We start from the raw sequence: 17,737 nt of genomic DNA on the forward strand, positions 1-17,737 counted from the left end.
CTTCTATGCTTCTGAATTAGTGGATTATCGAATTACAATATAGATTTTTTTCCTTCGCACCCACTTCTATCAGATATAATTTCTTTCCAATCTCCATTCCTGGTGCGTGCCCTGCTGGTGGTGGAGTTAGATTTTGTGGTTGCTGCACTAGAAAGCGGCTCAGTTTTCCTTCATCAATCATTCTTAGTATGATTTTCTTCACATTTCTACAGTTGTTTGTTGTGTGACCATGGAAACGATGATATGCACAGAACTCTCTACTTATCCTCCATGGTAGTGGTTCATTTCCCGCATTTGGTGTCTCAGGAATGTCTTCCATTAAAATTACCGCTTCCAAGATTTTTTCTATTGTGGTGTTTAGATGCGGCATCTTTATTTGTTCCCAAACTACTTTATTACCTCATGGGCCTTGATTATAATGTTGCTTTTGTCCTTTATAACCTTCTGGTTGGATATCAAGTCTTTGAATCTTGTTATTTCCTCCACGATTATTGAACTGTCTTTCTCTGTATTGTCTTTCAAACTCTTCTTGATCCTGACTACCCATTGTTACTAGCTTTTTCTCTTCTTATATCACATTCTTTCCTTGACTCCCTTGGGATGTGCCTACAATGGAATTTTTTGTTCTTGGAAGTAGACTAGCATTCCCTTCTTTTTCTTTGGTGATCGTGACTGGGAAAGACTCCATGTATCTTTGTTTTTCCTCAAGAGCAATATATTCTTCTTGGTATTCGCGTAGCTCTATCATGGTTATTGTGTCTTTTATCCTGAATATTTGTGTATACAACAAATCGTTTGCGAAAAGTGCATTGATGAAAGCTAGTATTATGTTTCTTTCATCCACTCTCCCAGCCATTTCACTACACATGCTCCTCCAACGCGGTGGTAAGATTACGCAAGCTCTCACTGGTTCTTCTGCGTAAACTGAATACTTTTTCAATACCTGGTCTTAACATGTTATTGCTGATGTATTATCCTAATAAGATATTTTGTAAATGGTGAAATGAGTGAATAGTTCGCACTAGCAACCCTTAAAACCACTGCAAAGCTTCCCCTGTCAGGCTCGCCAGGAAATGCTTACACATTACCGCATCATTTTCTTCCCACTGTAATAGTAATCAGCTGTATGTTCTAATATGTTGAATTGCACATGTGCTTCCTTAAATAATGTTAGTAAAGACATGAAGATTGCATTTAGGTGGCACTGCTGCGAGTTGTATTCGTATTGCAAATGGTGTCTTTCCCGTTTCCTCTATTGCTTTATCTAACTGTCTTCTACATCCATATCTTCGTGTTGTCATCATTTCTTTCATTTCTGCTAACTCTCTAAGTATTTCTTCATTCATGGTTTGGTCTGCATCTTGTTGCAAAGGTCTTTCAATCTCTCCCGCCCTACTCTGTTGTCATGCCTATTTTGACGCACAACCTCTTGTATCTCTCTCTTTAGTATCTTCTCTTCTGTGTATGCGTCTTTAACTTTCGTCCATCTGTGCGGTATTAAGCCTTTCAACTTCCTCTTCGCGGTCATATTGATTTCTCAATATTGATCTACCTTGCAATATAATTCTTCCCTGTTCTTCATCCTTCACCATCTTGATCATGATGTATGCGGTGACGTTCGCCTGATTGTTCACGTCTATTGCATCTTTGACCTTCTCGCATGCGAGTTGTTGCTTTATGCGATGTTCGTCGCGCTGATCCTGTAAGTTGTCATTTATCTGAAAGTTTTCAGCAATGTTATCTAAAGGTCGATCTTGTCTGTTATCTCTTCGACTAAATTGGATACGTCTTGACGTACTCCTGCTTGTTCTTGAACTTGAGCTTGCACGTATGGTGCTCCTTGATCTTTGGTCTTGTAATCTTATATTCGCTTCTCTTAACTCATTATTCTGACGCGTCAAATTCGCTCGCTCTTCATCTTTTCTCCTTCTTTCTGCAACCAACCTTTGTCGATCGAAGTTCCTCAATTGTCATGTTCTCTTCATTCCCTTCTATTAATCCTGGTGCTCCAGTTATTTGGTCTGATTCTTCTGTTGAATATATATTTGTGGTGTGAACGCTTACTCTGTCGTAATCGATGGTGTTGATCTGTGCTGGTTCGCGTGGGATATGAGTTTGGACTTGCTTGCCTAGGTTATTTCTTTCTCCCATCCTTGATGATTCGGCAGCTTCGCTTCGCTTGTTCCGCCATAAATGCTTATCATTAATGGCACCGTTCCCATTGTCAACATTATATACCTTACACATCCGACACCACTTTTTCTATTTAAGTTCACAGTAAGGGGCCGATCAATTTTGGGACTACACGAAAACTGCTAGCAAGGATTTCTTAGTTGTAAGTACACATGGTACGGCAGTAAGTTCACACTAGCTCCTAAGTCAAGTAAAGCTTTTTCTACCCGGTGTTTACCTATTGTACAAGCAATGGTTGGGGAACCTGGGTCTTTGTACTTTGGAGTGGTAGTGTTCTGAATGATTGAACTTACATGACTAGCTAAAAAGGCTTTCTTATGGACGCTAAGTTTCCGCTTTCGCGTACACATATCCTTAAGGAACTTGGCATAAGCAGGAATTTGCCTAATTGCATCTAATAAAGGGAGGTTTATGGTAACTTGCTTAAAAACCTCCAATATGTCATTAAAGTTCGATTCCTTCTTTGTTGATGCTAATAGCTGGGGAAATGGGGCTCTAGGCACAGGATCAGACCTCTCAGGAACCGAGTCAGCATCATTGGAAATTTTATCAGTCCCCTCGGTTAGCGGTCCTGAGGGATGAGATTCTGAGGGGTGAACTACAGTATGTTCACTATCGGGCAGGTTTACCTGATTGTATACTACTCTACCACTTCTAAGGGTTCTAATAGCATTCAACTGATTCGATGGTTGGGCACCTACTTCATGAGATCCTCTAGGGTTGGGTTGAGTTTGACTAGGAAACTTACCTCTTTCTCTTAAAGACTCATTTATATGACTAACCTGGGTTTTCAACTCGGAAATAGCCTGAGAGTTAGCCTGACCTATTCTCTTATTTTCTTATTTACCTTGAGCAACAGATTGCTGAAACTGCATAGTGTTACGAGTTAACAAAGCAAGAGACTCTTCTAAACTCATAATCTTCTTATCCGGAGGGTTCTGAAACTGTGCCGGGGCTGAAGGATTCTTAGTATAGCCAAAACCTGGGGGAGCTTGAGAGTTACTAGACTGACCTTGATTCTGGCCCTTAGACCACGAAAGGCTGGGATGGTTTCTCCATCCAGGATTATAGGTTTCTGAATATGGGTCAAACTTCTGACGGTTATCAAACCTAGTGTTATTATAGAGAGCATTGGCTTGCTCTTCAACAGTATTGCCTTCCCAAAAAGGCTCTATTCTATCACTAGTATGACCCACTTCTAAAGCTTCTAACCTTTTTGCTATAGCAGCAATTTTGGCATCTGATTCGTAGCTTTCTTCTACCCTATTAACGTTTCCTCTGCCTAGAAGAATTGTTTTCTGGGGTACCCTATTACTTTCCCATTGTTGGGTCTTTTCGGCGATTTCATGCAAGTATGTCATCGCATTATCAACTGTTTGGTTTTCAAACCCACCTGTACACATGGAATCCACTGTAGTTGTGGTGGGATAATCTAAACCCTCATAAAGGATCTGAACTAACCTAACCTTTTCTAAACCATGATGAGGACATTGGGCTAATAAATCATTGAACCTTTCCAAATACCTATACAAAGATTCTCCCTCCTGTTGTGTAAACGTGCAGATTTGCGTCCTAATAGACGAGGTTTTGTGCCTAGGGAAAAACTTGTTCAAAAAGGCGGATGTAAGTTGTTCATAGGTTTCAATTGATTCGGAAGCCAAACTATACAGCCACGACTTGACTTTATATTTTAAGGAGAAGGGGAATAACCTGAGTTTTAAGGTATCATCATCAAGGTTTCTAATTTTCAGGGTACTACAAATTTCCTCAAAGTCCCTAACATGGAAATAGGGGTTTTCATTTTCTTTTCCTAAAAATATTGGGAGCAATTGTAAGTTTCCAGGCTTAAGTTCATAATTTGCTTCAGTTTCAGGTAACTTGATACACGAGGGACGAGTAGTCCTAGTAGGATTCAACAAGGCTTTCAAAGTTGCCATTTCTGGCGCTATTGGACTATCAGGGATTTTCTCTTCAAACGGACGTTCAAAAACGGAGTCATCACGAATCGGACTCTCTAAATTGAGGTAATCAAGACGCTTAGAACTACTAGGTTTCTCTTTAACAAATCTACCTAGGGCGTCACTTTTACGTTCAGGCATGCAACAGAATAAGAAAAGGAATTCTATGCAAACACAAAACAAGGATGACTCAACCAAATCAAACCTAAATTTCTAGCAAACAAAAAGCATGATGGCTCCACTTAGATTGTCACTAGACCAGCTTCTATTCTTTCGAAAAGGAACTCGTTACAATCTGAGCAAACCCCTCTGAATCAATCCGAGTCAAAGTAAGTTGAATCAAGGCGAGGGAAGCTCAGTGGAGCTTTGATACCCAAGGCCTCACCGGTTACAAGGCGGCGCAGTCACGCATTCAACTCACAGAAACCGTCAAGAACTTCGAAGTATGCTCAAAAGAGTAACCAATATTCTTCGAACGACTTTCCTATTAAGCTCGTTACCCTATAGGTCTCGTTCTAGTCAAATTTTTAGGCTTAGGTTTGCGTTTGGTTTCGTGTTCCTAAGGCGGGCAAGAAGAGAACGGTGATGAAATCCGAACCCTTATCTTGTATGGCCAGTCCTTGCCCTTTACTAGGAATTAAAAGCAACCGTATTCAAGTCCTCAGCATATATTCACCTTAAGGAATACAGTAAACCCACTGACAGGGATTCGCGGGTGTTTCGAAAAACTTACCTCCCGTACCAGACGGGCGAAGAACCGCTGAAGTCGACTCGGGCCACAACTCCTATGTTATGTACGAACTCGAGGGGCCGAGCTGATATCGTAATCACCGTCCTTCCCTGCACACAGTTTGTATTTAAACCAACCCTTCCTTAGGGTTTAAAAATAATAATGTCCAAAGTCCAATGTCCAAGTGTCCAAAAAGAAAAGAAAAAAATTACAAAAATAGCAAACCCTAATACAGCTCTCTCTCTCTTTTTTTTTTTATAAAGAAAAATAAAGAAACCCTAAAAAAGATATCTAAAAAGAAATTGTCTTCTTTTCCGTTCTTTTCGCTTTAATCTTATGCTCCAAGTCTTTATGCCTTAAGTTCCAGTCTTTACGAAATCACCAAACTCCTTGGCTCAATTCGCTTTATGATCCAAAACCTGTTTTCAAAAGACAAATACCCAAAAACGTAAAAAAGAACAAAAATAATAAAAACCTAAAAAAATAAAAATAAATAAAAGAAAACTAAGTCTAAAAACCCTAAAAGCAAATCCGCGTCGGTGGCGCCAAAAATTGATGTGATTGTAGATTGTGGTAAATAGAGTATCGTTCAAACTCGAACTTGTGAAGGATTTTTTTTAGACTTAAGTTCAAAACTAAATAGAAAACTCAGAGATATATGATAACAATAATAAAAGAACACTGAGGCTTAAGATTCCACTATTTTTCCAAATTCAAAGTGATTAAATCCAATACTTATATTATGCAATTTTTCCGGTTAATTCGATTCTAAACTATTGCAACAAGTAGATTTCCAAAATAACAACTGTAAATCCAGAGCATAAAGCATCAAAACCTAAGATAAGCATGCTATATCAAAAGAAATCACAATCGCTTAACGAAAATCATTTAAACAATTATCATTCAAGGCAAAATAATCATATTAATATTTGCAATAAAAAAGATAAATAGAAAATACCACTCTTTATTGGAAAAATAGCTTCCTCTATTGCCTCAGCAATGGGGTTTAGATCCTCATATTAATAACTTGCTCAAGATACATGATTATATCCAAAAAGTTGATTAAAAGATGAAGAAGTACTAAAACAGGAAGTTTAAGACTCACAGAAAGCGTCACAGATAAACGATACAAAGAAACTGCTTCTGTCTCCGTATTCTAAGACCGTCCTTCCACTGTCGTTGATACTGTTGAGGAACGACTGCCTTTAGGTGTCTGTTCTTCGTGTTCTTCAAGCTTCTTCAATGGGGGCAGCAGCAACAAAAGAGGTTTCTGGATGTTGATTGTTTACACTTTTCTGAAGCTCTAAACTTCTCCCTAGGGTTTCTCCCATTTCTATGACTTGCGGCAACCTCTTTTATACACAACAGGACCACCAAATCTTCACGAAATCTTTTGGTTTATCTTTTTTTTTCTTTGGCAGCAGGTCACGATAATTTCTTCCCAAGTCTTCTTACGCGGCTTCTGTGAGTTCCCAACTTATCCCAAACTCTTAGTTAGATATAATAGAATCTATATGAATGTATATCTTCACTCTAGTCACGCTGGGACTCCAAATTCGACTCAAACAGGATCCAATATCCGACTTCTTCCCTGTTTAGATCTCTTCCCCTTTCACGGCTTATCCAGCCAATTCTGTCCCTTCAAATCACCTCTAACAACCCTGTTATGAAGTAACAAGTCCAGCCCAACGAAAAACAGAGGTTGAATCTCCATAAAACTCGTCCAAAAATCGAGTTGAAAATCTGCCAGTGATAGCATGCAAGAAACCAGTTTCCCGCCAAAATTCTGTTTTGAATTTGAGAAGGAAACTGACCTCCCCCTATCCAGTCTCGGTGTCCCTTTAGCACATGCCTAGAAATGAGTTTCCCCTTATCCAAAGCGAGAGTCCGAATAGCAAATGTCCTCCCAGGTGCCTTTAATAACTTTTCGAGTCCTATGAGCTTGTCAGAAAGTCATATCCTTTATATAGTCAGGGTTAACTCGTTGTTTGTTCCTGAAGACGTTATCGCTCTATACTAGCAGAGCAAGCTGTCTAGGAGCCATCCATCACGTGATGCTATATAGAAATAATAACTGAAAGTATTCAGTATTCATGAGATATGCCGTTGTCCAGTCATGAGACTACATATACACATGTACTCTGAGAGAAAGTACTCTCCGTTGAGAATTCGATGAGAGACCCGTGTCTCAATACTCACGTCTGATTGCTGGATCAGAGCTTCGTATAATTATGAGTTTATGATTTTAGCCCTTGCCGAAAATCCACCATCTACACTTAGCTATCATCAACTATGTAAAATCCTATATAAAGGAGAGAGGTCATTACTTGTAGGGGGTTCTGGAGTGAGTCTTGATCAAGAAATAGAAGAGAGAGAAAGTAAATTTAGGGCAAATAGATCATTGTAATAGTTAGATCAATACTTGTAATTTTATCCACATTTTATAATAAGAAGATGATTACCTAAATGCTCATTGAGTGATAGTGGAACGTATTTGTCAGATTAATGACAACTACATTTTATATTGTGTTGGAAGTCACCCATCTTGTACCACTGCTCTCTTATATCAAAGGTTTTCTTTTTTTCTTTAACAAAGGGGATAATTCATTGATTTAAGCTCCAAAAAGCAATCACAGACCTCAAATTCAGTGAATTACACCCATGAACCGACAGACCTTCAGTGAATTACAATTGGTAATCCCCAAGGCATACCATATGAGGACAACTGAAACTCACACTGAAAATACGGTACAAAAGATCAATCGATACATCAAACACCAGTAACATAGAAAGTATCACTACTAAGATCCAACACGTCAAACAAAAGCCCAAGTCAAATTCTTAAATGAGAAAATTAGACCCAGACAGACACTACAACACCAACCCCCGAAACCCTAGCCACCACCACTGCAACCAAAGAAGCCACCGCTGCATCATCATAGAGAGGAGCACCACCAATGATCACCGCAAACAACTTCGAATACAACTACCATCAAGAGCTTCAGAACATCCATAGCAACCAGAAAAAAATTGGTTTGCAAAGGTGCACCACCAGTCAGACCACCATCATCACCGCTAATAACAAAACCACTTTTAACATAAACCCAAAATCATCAACATCGCCTCGGATAGAATCATCATCGAAACTTCCAACCAGATCAAACCATAACAACTAAAAGATTGTTAGAAGCATGAAGGGAAACCACCACAAAAAGTTGTTGGAAACCACCAGAAAGCATAACAAACGATAGAGAAACGGATAGATACAGTATAAAAAAGAGGTATACTCACTCGATTTAAGCCCTAATGGCCCAAATCGAGCGAGTACCGGGCATCTAATAAGAAAGCGGTGAAGAAGTTTAGTTTTTCTGTTTTCGCAGAGAGAGAAAGAGAGAAGAAAAAAGAAAAGTTATCTTGATAGCAGATTGTGTATATATATCTAAGGTTAATTATGAGTGAAAAATATGCAATAAATTCCTCACAGTCAGAAGGAGTTAAGTACGACGTATCTAAGGTTTATTATTTCCCGCCTTTATTAATTATCATTATATATGATCTAATAAGTAGACATGATGGGATTTTGCAGTTTGCACCTTTCAAATCAAGATTGTGCCAACTCAGCTGACTCACTGAAATTGCTCAAGCAATTTAACAAACAGATGAAAGGCGTTTCTATACTTTGTACACAGCACAAGTACTCTATTTTGCGGGCTCTCTAGATTCTTTATTTCTAATCCAAAACAGTTGTTCCATATCTCTATGTAAATATAACAGTCTCCTCTACAAGTTTCTAGTTTTGACCGAGAACTAATTCCGAATCTGACATACCTAAAAAGGCCATTAACACACTCACACACCGCTGAGTCCAGGTTTTTCAGTTGCAAAGGGTGATCTTTGAAAATCCATAACTAATTCTATGATGGTCCAAATTAGGCAAACTTAGGCTCTATAAAAAGGTGAAATCCTAATTTATAACGTCATGCTGTAATACACGTCCAAACAACAATTTAGATCAATCTTAATTGTTGAGATTATTAGTCCCACATTGTTGGGCAATCTAAGATCCTGCGGTTTATAATCCCTTAGGGCCTCTCCACTCATTGCCAATTGGTTTTGAGTTGGATGCCCGTATTCTAATATGGTATCAGAGCAGGCTATTTGCGACGAGTCATTAGACCGCGCCTTTATTCCGCGTCACCCGATTTAATTGTCCACGTGTTAGACCCAACGAGGCTACACGTGAGGGGGCGTGTTGAGATTATTAGTCCCACATTGTTGGGAAATCTAAGATCCTGCGGTTTATAATCCCTTAGGGCCTCTCCACTCATTGCCAATTTGTTTTGAGTTGGATGCCCGTATTCTAACATTAATCATGCGAGAACATAAAGAAGAGACACACAAACTTCGTGTACTAAGAACATATTTTTTTCTAACTATTTTCAATATCTAATGAGTACCCAATCATTAATAACAAATAAATAATCTATTTTAGAGGTTACCTCAATCATATATAGTGATTATATCTTCATCTCCTTCATCTATATTCGTTCATTATCATCATCACCTTCACCATCAACTAATCATTTCCATTGTCAAACCCAAACAAAAACACCATGATTTCCTCACCAACGCTCCTGATCCATTACTTTCCTTCTTTTCCACTGATTTTATCAACCTCTCACTTTTGCAAATACTCTCGACACAACAAAAATGAATCTCACCTTTCTTTCATCACTATTATCCCATAGCTTTTCTTTCATAACTATCCATACTAGTTATGTCTTTTCCTTTCATTCTCATAAACTAAATAGATTCTATTCACTCATCTTTCCCTCTTTCTAACTCTCTGTTGCTGCTACAATCAAACACCACCACCTTTGTTCCCAATCACGACACGGAGGAGTTAAATGCATGGAGAAGATATACTCAAACGTATATTTGTTTCACTTACACCCTAGTTACACCCTATCTACTATTACAATCTCTAGAAAAATATTATGGGACAACCTAATTACGAAGGGATACCCACTTCCTAGTCAAGTCAACTCGAGTACATCCCAGTCAAGGTCTGGTCAACGGTTTTTTAACTAGTTTCAGCTCCATCTTCATAGTTTCGTATCTTCATCGTTCGGTATCCGATTTGCGCGTTCTTGTATCCCATTTCGCATAATTTTTCGAGATTTATCCAGTGACACTAGTTTCGTATATAAAACGTTGTTAGATTAATTCTTATTTAAATAACGTTCATGTTAATTAAATTGATACATTAGCGGCTAATCGTGTCTTGATTACTGCTAGACCAGTCAAATAGCGTTGACGAGCTTGAGGGTCCTTACATTCTCCCCACCTTATACATTTTCGTCCTCGAAAATCGAACCATCATTCCGGTATTTAAAACTTTCCACCTTGTATAATAATCTTATCTCTCATCTAAGCGAAAACAACATAAAACAAAGCACAAACCTAGATGTCTTTCTAAAACTAAATCTATAATTTGTAGCTCTAATTGCTATACGAAAACTTGAACTAAATCTCTCCTTACTAACGTCTGTCTTACTATCATAGCTCGATGAAGTCACAAGTATTTAAATAATGATAAATAAAATTATATAGATACTGAAACTGTTTTTGAACAGGTTTCAAAAGCTGACAGGACCAAATAGTTGCTTAAATTCAGAGAAATGTCGTAAAACCTTGGTAATTAATTGTATATTCGAAGCGTTTTCTGAGTTATTCTACCATTTACGATGTGTTTTCTGAGTTATTCTACCTCTTATGATGCACTTTACAGCGCGTTTGGTTCCAGGTTTTAAAGACCATGGAATTTAATTATGGGATAATCCTTTCCCTAAAATATGAATTCCAAAGAATGGATTCCTTAATCAAAATAATAATGGTTGGTTGAGAGAATTGAATAACACAGAAATCCAAATTATCAAATCATTTTAATACCCCATCCATCCACCCACTTCTTCTTTTCTTGATTTGAGAAAATAACTCGTCTCCGCAGAACCAAACCTAGACGTCTGTTACTTTTAAACACAACCAAGTTCCGGAGTTCACAAGACTAATATGTACTGGTTTGTGTACCTTAAGACTATAACCGGTTTCAGAGTCCACCGAACTATTTAGGTATATGTACTCAACCGAGTTCGGAAACACATAACTTTTCTGGTACGTGTACCGATATGTGTACCAAAGCGGTTCTGTATCACAGTTCCTTTGTTTGCATATGGGTATGTGTACCGATCCGCTTCACGAGTTAACCTATTTTATTCAAGGTATGCATAAGAAAATGTGTACCAGAAATCCGTTTGTCGAAATATAGCTATTCTTCTACGTGTACGAGTACATATAATACGGCTTCAGACTTATAACAGTTTTCTCAGTTTGTAAGACTAATAACACTGTCCTATATCCGAATACAATAGTTCTATATTTCTCTCTAAATCGATGTGAAACATTCCCGGATAACATTAATGACACAAAACTGGTCCCTTTCCCCCCTACGTTCAACTAGCATAACACGATCTCATCGGAACAAAGGATTAGTAGTTATCAAGATAGTTCAGAAATTAAATCTCCTAGATGAGCGCTAAGTATTGTCTTACTATGTGAAAAATCGATTTTTGACGTTTATCTTAAAAAAATATTAGATTTCTGGTTTTTTTTTCTCCTTCCCATAGTATTGATACTTCACCATAGAGATTACCAGCGTCGTTTTCGTCATCCAATTAAGCTGTAAAAACCAACCGAAATCCAAATCGGAGATAATAAATCGCCATGAATAGATTGAGGAGACCAAAATTCGGATCTAGAACATGCTTGATAATGTTGTTGTAGAGGTATCAAATTCGAAACATAAACCCTAATTCTTACCTAAAAAAACACCATTAATGGAAGAAGATGATTTTCATTGTTGAAGAAGCAGAGAACTCAGATATATGAATTTGGTCTTTTAAGAGAAAAACTCAGATCAAATTTACATGAATCCTTGTTGATTTCATTTCCGGATCAACATTTTAAATCTATGAATCATAGTAGTAGAAGAAGTTGATGATGGTGGTGGTTGGGATGATTGGTGATGATGAAATAATGGTGGTGTTGGTGAACAAATCACAGACTAGGATCGATTACCCTCAGAAATTGAAATTTCTGAATCTGATACCATAGTAACAATCGTATGTCTATATTGATGAAGGGTTTGATAATATTGATTAGAAAAGATTATTTTGAACTTACAGAGACCATGAGTACATGTACTGAACTCTTTCAACTCTCTCATTCACACGTACACCTCACACACGCGCATACAAAGTACTCTCACACAATTAATAATAAGGTGTTATATGGTGTAATACTTCCAATATTTACAGTTTTCGCCGAAAAGCTTAGTAACAAAGTACATTATACGAAATTAGCAGAACCAGGAAATCAAAATCTTGGCTTAACCATGAATTGAAGATAACCCTGAACTAGGCTTTCTGAACACATCATTTTCTGATGGCCTCAAAAACCAACTTGAGACCATCAGAACCATTCCCAAGTATGCCAAGGTTTTGAAGGATTTGTGTACAAGGAAGGATAGGTTGATTGCTAATGAGATTACTCGGGTGGGCGAAAGTGCTACAACTATGTTACTAAAGAAGATGCCTACAAAGTGTGAGGATCCTACCGGCTTCACATTTCCCGTTACCATTGGTAACCGACGATTTGAGCGTGATTTGCTTGATTTGGGAGCATCCATAAGTGTTATGTCAGCCGATGTTTATGATTCTTTGAATCTTGGAGCAAACTGCGAAGCATAATCTCTCGCGAAGAGTCCGGTCAAATCAGCAAGTAATGAACCTAAGGATGTAATCATTGGCATTGGGTCAACTTCTAAGTCAGCTGGGATGCGGGATAAAGGACATAAACATAGACCTTTTCATTTGGCAAGTGACTTTCCATACCAATGAAAGATTTGTCTACGGACAAGACTGACAAGAGAGAAAACAAAGAAGAGGCGTTTAATTCAAGCGTTAATTCAAGTGAGGTTAGTAGCCTGGTAAAGAATCAATTTGTTCCGAAAAAGAATCCTATCAAGACGACTAGTATCCAGAAGAAAGGTGAAGGACAAAAAGAGAAGCATAATTCCTTTGTTGTTGAGGGACTCCCTTCTTTCAAGCCTGATAATAGAAAAGTAATTCCAGTTTATCAAGGAGACTTAGTAAAGAATCAAGTATTGACAAATGATGATGGTAACTGGAAGCCAGCTTCAAGCATGAAATCTCCTATTAAGGAGGTTGTATTTCACAAGAAAGGCACTACAAAGTCTAAAAACGGTGATAATTGTGTCGAAGTAAACAACACTTTTAGAGTGTTAAGCAACGAAAATCAGCAATGCAATCAAGATCAAGATAGAGTTTTAATTGAAGAGTATGAGGAAGATAATGAAGAATTCTACGACGTAGAAGCCGATAAATATGCTCACTTTTTGGATTATACAGACAAAAATAACAAGAAAACTGAAAAAGAACGTTCAAGGCTCAAATGGAATGGCGAAATTCCAAATGAGAATTTGGATAAAGGCCAACGCTCTGCAGCTAGAAAACAAAAATAACTTTCTTTTCTAGTTTATGTTGATGCAAGTTCTTTCTTTGGTATTGCTTGATTTAAGAGTCGGCTTTTTCCACTCTTTTAGTTTGATTTTGGTTTTTGGTGTTGGCAATGCCCTCACTTTTGGACTCGCTTAGGCGCTTCTTTCCTGTACTCTTTTCTTTTTTAATGAATCAACTTTTCTAGTCAAAAAAAAAAGTCACATAGCTTATTAGGAAGTTTGATAGATGGAAACAAAGGGATTCATGATGTAAGTGATAAACATGATAAATGGAAGAAGAAGAAAGACGTCACGAGCTATTTTGCACAAGGTCGTCTATATGTCACAGACGGACCTGAATGGGAAGCCGCATGTTTGAAGATAAATAATTAACATGGGAAAAAGTCTCAACTCCCACATAATTAAGAGATTCACACAAAATACTTTTGGCAAAGATAATACACTTACGCGATATATAGGTACAAATCTTTGACATATTTTTAGGAATGGTGCATAAATCTTATCTTATATTTCACGACCGTCACGAAATTTACTCAATGAAAAAAATGTTCAACACCTAAAGGTCAACTCTCACCCAATAATGCAACTCATAATTTTACATTTTACAATATATGGCAGTATAGTCTTTAAGAGCAACTGTAATGGTGCGATCAAAACCATAGACCAAAGACCAAAAAAAACGACCAAATTTAAGTTTAGTCCGTGGTGTTACACTAGGGTGGAAGAGAAAATTTGGTCGCCTGGGAAAAAGTATACACCAGGATCACATTATATGCCCGCCCCATCACAGGATCACATTATATGCACGCCCCATCAGCCATCAGGAGAACTTTATATGTACGCCTCACTCCGGATCACATTATATGCCCGCCCCATCACCAGGATCACATTATATGCCTGCCCCATCAACAGGATCACATTATATACACGTCCGGTGACAAACAAACATTATACGTCCGCTCGATTATATATAGTCTTGGTCTTGGTCCCTGACCAAATATAGTCGGGAATTTAATCTTGGTCCGAATTTTAATCTTTACTCCGTCTCGATGTGTCTCGTCTCTGGACCATAGTTATAGGTTTGATCGTCCACTGTGGTTGCTCTAAGGTCCATAAAATTAAGTAAAAATAATTTTGATTTTGTTGTGATACAAATAGCAAATTACTTCACTACGCACAATAAAAACACAATCTCCATAATTCGAAGATATGACAATTCAAATGTTGTTCACGGTTATGAAGATGAAATTAAGATCTGACAACAACAAGTGTAGTACAAGTCAAGATTCAAGAACAAGACCAGTCAAGGCCAGGCCTTGTGGACTTCTATTATTACGTAAAAAAAAAAGATTAATACCCCCACACTGTGGGCCTGTGGCCACCGACTTGCCAATGTCAATGTGTGTTTCCATAACCGCTTTGGTTTCCTTCTAAACACCGCCTTTCTTGGCCTATAAATAGATCTCTCAAGTGCCCCTGGCCTTCTCCATCCCTATTTCCCTGTCTCAAAATCTTTACTGTAACCTAATCTCTTCTTTTGTACACACAGATGGCTCAGATATGGAAAAGAAAATCCCAACAAAAGTTCGTAGTTGAAAAACAACCAAATACTATAACAAGATGTTCTGACGAAACCAAGATTTCAGACAAACGCAAGATTCTTCCTCACGGTTGGATGGATTGTCAACCAGTTGGTGACCTAATTGATAATTACATAATCCCATCCAAACTCCCTCTCGGAGAATCCTCCTTGCACAAATTCATCCAGCGTTATTCATCAAGGCAAGTAATCGAGCAACGAAGACTACTAAAACCTACTCAGATAACACTGCAGTTAGCTGATAGGTCCGTCAAAATTCCTCGAGGAGTTATCGAGGATGTTCTTATTGAGGTCGACAAGTTTATTTATCCTGTGGATTTCGTGGTCTTAGATACCCAACCTGTCCCTGACCCAGAGAACCAGATACCTGTGATTTTAGGTCGCCCATTTTTAGCTACGTCTAATGCGATCATAAATTGTCGAAATGGTATTATGAATCTATCTTTTGGTAATATGACTATTGAGTTAAATATTTTTAATGTCAATAAGCTACATTCTGAGCTAGATGACAAGTGTATTGAAGAGGTGAACATGATAGGAACCTTAGTTCAGGAGTCATTACCAAATATCGCATCGGAAGATCCATTAGAGAGTTGTCTAGCCCACTTTAACATGGATTTCGACGAAGATAGCAACATTGAACAAGTGAATGCTATGTTGGATTCTATTCCTATGTTAGATACTGATAAATGGAAAGCTAGGTTCGAACCATTACAATCTTTTGAGTCTACCTTAATCCCTTGTTTAGAAGAGCCTCCTAAGTTGGACCCTAAATCTGCATTCTTAGGGCCATCTAAGACTTTGCCTGTGATTATATCATCCGATCAGGACAACAGGACAAAAATCGTGCTTCAAGACAATAAAGAAACTCTAGGGTTGACCATACAGGATATGAAACATATAAGTCCTACAACTAGTATACCTCAAAAGAATTTAGAGGATGAACCACCCCATTATAATTCAGAGAAAGCAATTGACCTTTTTCAGGAACCTGATGGTCTAGAAGTTAGGAATATTGTGACTAGTCTATTTAGAGACACCCAAAATTCTAAGTTTAGGGGTAGTGATCGTCAAATAGAAGTCCCTAACTTGGGACTCGAGCCTACTGCATATGAGGTATCACTTGAGTCTATTCAGACTCCTCAACCTGATCCTCCTGATACTATCCAGGAGGAAATCCAGCTATTAAAGTCCCGTTTTTCGGATGAATCTATTCAAGACACTCATATGAAGCCAAATCCAGTTTTCTTGCAAGAAACTTTCAATGAGGTTGTTCTCCTTATGTTATTTTTTCTGATCCTGTGCAGTTGTTTCATATTAGTGGCAGTTTTATTTGGTTTTGGTGACCCACAATTATTTCGACTATTGATATATGATTTGAAAGGTAACTACCCATTTTATGAAACTTGATGTCTGGCTGAAGACTTTAAACTTAGCACTTCTTGGGAGGTAACCCAACATTCATGCAACACGGTAATATCCTTCCTTAACTCTTTTGCTTCAAATAGTAACCGTTTCTCCTTGTTCATGTTTTTAATTTTATCTTTAGAACATTGAGGACAATGTTAGATTTAAGTTTGGGGGTATGGGAGAAACTTTTTAGTTGCAGTATGAATAAATAAACTCCAGAGCCTAGAAATTTATGCATATTTAGGATGGCACTAACCAATCTAAGTGGATGGAAGCATTTTGATCGTAGGAGTTGAGGAACCAATCTGATTAGATGGCAACATCTAGAAGAGTCTATTCATAAAAGCACAGAGCTTAGGTGTTAGAAATAACATGATAGTTTCACCATATCTCGTTGAGTCCTTTTCACTTCTATTTTTATTTTATTTTGTTTTTAAACTATGTTTGTCTAGGTGATAGGTGGGGCTCACGATTCAAGTTGTTACCAATGCTAGGGTGAATTAGAGTGATTGAGATACCATGCAAAAAAAAAAAAAAAAAAAGTTGAAAAAAAAAGTTGAAAAAAAAAAAAAAAAAAAAAAAAAAAAAGAAAGAAAATTTGAGACCAGACCATTTGACCAAAAGGAATAAATTCAATAAAGTCGACCACTGGTACCCTTGTATATGCCAGTTGTGTTGACCTAGAGTTAGGTTATCGACCACTGGTACCCTTGTATATGCCAGTGTGTTGATATTAGTCAGACTAGTATCTCAATCCATTAGGATAGGTTCATTTTGGCGGAGGCCTTCAGACAGATATGGGAAATGTCATTCACTTAGTAAACATCAAAACCATATATGTTTTTCTATATCCATCTTCTTGATCTATCCATGTGATTAGTTTTGACTCCGAATATGATGTCCATAGTGCAACTATCTGAGTAGAGCTCTGTTACTTTATATGGATTTTAGTATGCTTGAGTGCAAACTCGTGTACAACAATTGGAATTTCGCATCAGGGTATTTCTTCCTGTAGTCAATAAGTATGCCAACCAAGGAGATTCTTTAGTGCCTTCTAAGGTTCGTTGTAGATAGCTAGGGTCTGGAGTATAAAGGTTTTGTGGGTATATCTCTTGTAAGCCCTCCCGAGACTATAACTCGGCCACTAGGGCCACCTAGGGGTTTAAAGGCTTATTGCCTGCGACAATGATTAGGATTTTATTTTGTAGTTTTGATTTGCTCGGGACTAGCAAATAATAAGTTTGGGG

General features: G+C 37.8%; 1 pseudogene; it reads left to right on the forward strand.

Moving 5' to 3' along the window:
* The first annotated feature begins 3,666 nt into the window (after positions 1–3,666).
* On the forward strand, positions 3,667–3,766 carry LOC113328460 (annotated as a pseudogene).
* Positions 3,767–17,737: the final 13,971 nt, after the last annotated feature.

This window comes from Papaver somniferum, unplaced genomic scaffold (genome assembly GCF_003573695.1).
Source record: "Papaver somniferum cultivar HN1 unplaced genomic scaffold, ASM357369v1 unplaced-scaffold_107, whole genome shotgun sequence".
In the NCBI taxonomy this organism is placed as follows: domain Eukaryota; kingdom Viridiplantae; phylum Streptophyta; class Magnoliopsida; order Ranunculales; family Papaveraceae; genus Papaver; species Papaver somniferum.